We start from the raw sequence: 5,921 nt of genomic DNA, 5'->3' as shown, positions 1-5,921 counted from the left end.
ATATGCCCTTTCATTTGTAATTTGATCCATGTATTTTCAGGAAAAAATTGTGTCCCCACCAGCATCTCCTCCCCTAAAACAAAACCTCCAGAAAATTCCATTTGAGACAAATTTCAACAGTTACAAAGACCAACTTAAAAAAACAACAACACAAAATGCCTCTGGTGCATTTACATAAATGTGGTAAATGGTATTTGTATCCAGTCTAACATGGATGTAAACTACCTTCTTGAGTTCTTTTTGTTCACTCTTCAAAAAAAGTGGCTTAAAATTTATACAAATTTTATAAGAGCTCTGGCAGCACTCAAATATCATCCAATATACATAATACCTGCTTCCCAGAGTGTTGAAGCACTTCAGAGGTTCAACTGAGGCTTCTGTCCTATGGGTATTTTTAGGTTTTCTAAGCAGTATTTATCATCTTTTTTCATAGAGCATATTAAAAAAAAATCAAATAGCAACATAAAACTTGTTAAAAACCCAAACTCAATTGTAGTAATTTAAGCTGAAGTTTTGCCATTTGTGGTAACAAAAATGATGGATGCCAACAAAAATACACTTCCTATCCCCAGAGTAATATAAAAATCTAATAATTTTATTTTTGGAGCAAGAACTTTTCCATAAACTGGGGTACATAAAACACACAGTCAGAATAAGGAGACTAGTAAAAAAGGCATGTATCATACAAAATTTAAAAAATTCAAATCCTCCACAAAATGTATATTGTAATACAACCTCATCCCAGCTAAAGGCTAGCAGAGAGAGAACAGCTGGAAGTCTATGACCTCCAGCCATTAAACTAGAGGGAACCAAAGGTGCTAAGATCACTTCTGTCCCCTGGTAGGGCCTAGGTCCTTCTCTGTGTAGGGCTGTATCCAGTAATAGGTGAGTATTTTTGAGAAGATGCTGGCCTCAGTGCAGGTACATTCTAGTTTGCTCTCTCTGTGTGGTAAAGAGTCTGACTGCCTCTTTAGCAAAGACCTGCTGTTTCTAAGCTAGATGGGTAAGTCTGCCTAATTCTGGGGTAAAATGTTAGTAAGGCCTTTGAGTCATCACAGATCTAAATCCATGCTCCCCAGTTAGTTTGATCAGTAGTAAAAGTAGTATTATTATTTCTCTGTTTGGTTCCTATGTCTATTTCCCAATTTGATATCAACTTATAAGAGGAAGAAAGGATTGTTGTCTTGATACCCTAAAACCCCAACCCAAAGCTGCCATTGTCATGTCCTCAAAAAGCAACAGGTTGCATAAATAGCAGATTTTTAAAAAAGGAATTGCTTCTGGGATTTTGGTTATCATCTGCCTAAGGGCTCCAAAGGAGGTAAGCCTCCTTCGAGAAATGGCACATAGACCTTTGGGTCTGACTGTCAGATTCCCAGAACCAGAGGATCATACTCCCTAACAAAGTAGGGAGAAAAAGGTCCCATATCAGATAGTGCTGGAGTGAAAGGATGGGCTAGGGAGCTGGGGGAGGATGACCACAAAAGACAGATTAACAAAAATTGCGTCTTTGGAAAGGACAGAATTTACCACAAAGAAGAAATGGCAGTAAGTTAGGTTGTTCCCCATTTAGTCACATTTAATGTCATATTGGATTAGGTTTTATGGCACGTAGAGCCAAGTAAGTCAGGCTAATAATTTTTTTTAATAAGGAAGGATAACAAAGATTAGTAATAACTGAAATATCTGACCCTTAAGATTGTAAAGAAAATCACTCAGAAAGAAAGTTGTTCACTCGTTTCTGAAATACCAGTATGGGTAGAAGAGAGTAAAGAAGCAGGAGCTGAAGGACTATAAGAGGAGGAAGCTAAACAACACTTGAAGTTGTTGGGACAACGGCAGCTACAATCAGGAAATTGTCATGGCTGCTAGAACTCAAGCCACTTGGACTCCACAGAAAGGGAATAGGGCTGCAGGTCTGAGGGGACAAGCTGGGTAGACACTCAGGGGGAAAAAAAAAAAAAGAACTACCCAAGGCTTTTATTATTCCAGACTGAGTGGTGGGAAAGCAATGGAGATGGAGGTGGGTTGGGGGATAATGGGAGACAGAACCAGGTCTCTGTTAGAAAAATGTAACCTCTACCAGCAAACAACATGTTCCTTTTGTTCACCTTTGTATAACCCAGTGCCTGCTATTCCTAGCCAATTGAACAATAAATATTTGTTGAATAACTAACTGGATGAATGTAGAGAATGGTGATGGATATGTCTTCACTTAGTGTAGACCTCTTTTCTTGCAGACCTCTTCTCTTAAGCGACAGTGTTCAGTCTGGAGGTGGATACGGGCCACAGGTTGCTGGGACTGTTATTTATTCATCTTCATCACCTATCTCAGTGTCTGGCATATAATTAGGCACTCAAGAATTGTTTAAAAATAAATGGAGAGGCTTCCCTGGTGGCGCAGTGGTTGAGGGTCCGCCTGCCGATGCAGGGGACACGGGTTCGTGACCCGGTCCGGGAAGATCCCACATGCCGCGGAGCGGCTGGGCCCGTGAGCCATGACCGCTGAGCCTGCGCGTCCGGAGCCTGTGCTCCACAACGGAGAGGCCACAACAGTGAGAGGCCCGCATACCACAAAAAAAAAATAAAAAGGGACACAAGCCTCTAACTATTGCTTCCTTTGATCCCACTTCTAAAATCTCTGCAACCTTGTGACTCTGCTTTAATGGAAAGTATCATTCTGTTTCAGCAGCTTAAGTTGATTTAGATATGTTTTACTCAGTTTCTTTGATAAGTGTTAAGTTTTACCTTTTTTATCCTCGTAAAATTTAGTACAGTATCAACTGTGAATTATGCTGTACACATATGCTATACAACTAATGAAGTATTGTCTCAATCCATGCGCATGCCATTCATTCAGTCATTTTTTCAATAAACATTAATTGAGCATTTGCTAGGTTCCAGGAACAGGATACTAGACTCTGGGGAATAACAAATGACTACTGTTTCTGCTCTGAAAAGATTTAGAGGCTAACAGAGAAAGAAAGAAACATGTTAAAAATTTCTTTTAAATTCAATAAAATATTTTAGATGCTATCAAAACTACTCCAACTATCCTCACAACCCCACCTTCTCAAACTCCAAGGGGTGGGCCTGGTCTCTGCCTGGCTTTCCTGACAAAGTAGGGAAACTGGACAAACACGATGAAAGACAGTTTCATGAGGTAGCTTCTAGAAGGCAGGGAGAAGTTTTGCTAAGCCTCGATATTTGAAGTGGGTCTCTAAGGTAGTAATTACTTTAAATAGGGGCTTTCACATTACTTACAATGTGCACTTTGTTCGTTTTTCCTCCTTCCTCCCCCAAATCTTTACTTTCACTTTAATGTCTGGACCAAGTCTGTGAACGAACTGAAGACTGAACAAGATACATTTCTGCTTTCACGGAGCTCTCAATGTAAGAAGGTTCAGTCAGGTATGATAATTCAAAATAATCACCAGCACTGACAGCATCACTACGTGCACCTGGGTCGCTGCTTCCAAACCACGTCAGGACCTACGTGGAGAAGCGCGTTCTACGCGAGGCGGAAGGGCGGACGCTACGGTGGAAGGCGGGGCCGTTCTGGTGTTCCTGGAGGTAGCCAATGGCCACCTGGAAGGCGGAGGTTTTGAAACTGACTGGCATGGAAACCGACCAATCAGAAGCTAAGTTGAATGAATTGCTGAGGCGGAACCCGAAGAGTTTTGGCGCTGTTTGGAAGGAGGTGCGGTCTGAAGAGAGGCAGCTTAGAGAAGGTGCTTTTTACTAATCTGAGAGAAAGCGTTTCAATTTTTAAATAACCGGTCAGCCGTACTAGCGCATATGTCTCGATAGCAGCCCAGATATAGTGGCTATCTATTTTTTTGTCTGCCAAGAGCGTCACCTCCTAAAAAATGCTTTTTTCATTTTTGCAATTATGTAATTCAAACAGAAGCTGCTGTTTACTTGTGGACCTCTTCTCTGAAGCGACAGTGTTTGGTCTGGGGATTGTTACGGGCCACAGGTTGCTGGGACTGTTATTTATTCATCTTCGTCACCTAGCTCAGTGTCTAGCATTTAATTAGGCACTCAAGAATTGTTTAAAAATAAATGGACACAAGCCTCTAACTATTGCTTCCTTTGATCTCACTTGTAAAATCTCTAATCTTCTGACTCTGCTTTAATGCAAAGTCTCATTCTGTTTTATCTGCTTAATTTGATATAGATATATGTGCTTTACTCGGTTTCTTTGATAAGTTGTAAGAATTTGCTGTTAGCTCTGATATTCAAATTTCTGTTTACCTTTTTTTTCCCCCCAGTACAACGTTTACAAACGCCAAGATTCTTGAATTTGACCCATTTCACAGTGCTGTTGTCAGGTTTCAGGCAAACAATGGGCCTTGGGAAGAGCCTAGATTCAGGAACTGGAAAGAGGCTGGGATTCTTGCTCCAAATTTGCTTCTCCGTGCATTCTCTCTCTGCTTCTCTCATCCACATTGCCATACCCTTAGTTAAAATACTTGTATTATTAATTTCTCATTACTGGAATTGTTGCAGCAGAGGCTGAGTGACCATAATTTGAGACAGTGGTAGAAGACATGTCCTTGTTGGCTGGTTGGAAGGGAAGTTAGATCAGGTTACATCTGTGAGCTATTCTAAATGTAAGATATGATTTTACCAGCTTAGGCTCCCGTATACACAAGGATTGCTTTCTGTTTCACTTTCTCACTGTCTCTGTTAATAGCACCATCAGTTTTTTTGTCTTGTCTGGATCCCAGTCCTTCATCTTTTGTGTGGAGTCAATCATTAGGTCTTCCTCCAAAAATCCTCTCCAGAAATAATACTAGTTTTCTCCTAGTACCTGTAGAGTTGTAGAAAAGGTAACAAAAGCATGAACTCTTTAACCTATGGTTAAATGTTAAGACAGAGTCATATCAGGATTAAGAGCATAGGTTTTGGAGTTCAGCCTCAGCTCAAATCCTGTTCCCATTACTACTAGCTGTGTCACCTTAAAAAAATTACTCTCTAAAAAAAAAAAAAAAAAAAAAATTACTCTCTGAGGCTTTTTCTCCAACTCAAAGTGGGGACCTAATATTAAATAACATTGCTGAGTTGTTTGGTTAAATAACTAGTATCCCTAAAGCACTTAGCAGTGTTTCTATTAATGCAAACACCAATTAGTGCTTAATAAGGTGTAGTTACTAGTATAAATAATAAAATACAACATTTATATAACTTCTTTTTTAGTTTACAAAATGTGTGCACCTACACTTTCTTGCTAAATAATCACAAATATCCTGAGAGGCAGATAATATTCTCATTTTAGAGATAGGGACACCAAAGAAAAAAGAGATGATAACACTTCCTCAAGTGGAATTGTCTAGAGGTTGCTCTGATAGGGAGTGAATGCAGTTACTGGAAGTTTTGCAAGGCTGTCCTGCTACCTATCACCATAGATCCCAGCTTTTGGAAGGGTGACTGAGCTAGGTGATTTCTGAGGTCCTGTGACTTGCTCATTTATTCACACATGCAATTAATACTTTTTTACCAGAAACTGTTCAAGGACCTGGGGATACAGCATAAACAAGCAAAAAAAACCCAAAACAACATGCACACACACAGACAAAAATCTCTTCCTAGAAATATACAAATACAGAAAATATTTTGTACAGGATATACAATATAAAAAATAAAATATGAAAATACCGGTATATAGCTTGTCAGTTTTTTCATATACCCTTCATCTAAGTACCCATTAATTCCCACCCTCATTCCCAGCCCTCTCCCCAAGCTTAAAGTATCAGAAACTAGAAAATTCTATTTCAGTTTGTGTGCCATGCCCTCTCACGCGTCAAGGCTTATTCGAAGCTGGAAATCCAGAAAAGTGGGCGGGGCCTTGGAAGTTTCTGAAGGTGGAAGGAGATACGGCGGAACTTGTGTGCTGTAGCTGTGGTTCTCGGTGGGAA

Source organism: Stenella coeruleoalba (genome assembly GCF_951394435.1).
Source record: "Stenella coeruleoalba genome assembly, chromosome: 1".
In the NCBI taxonomy this organism is placed as follows: Eukaryota; Metazoa; Chordata; class Mammalia; order Artiodactyla; family Delphinidae; genus Stenella; species Stenella coeruleoalba.
Note: the sequence above shows the minus strand (reverse complement) of the source record.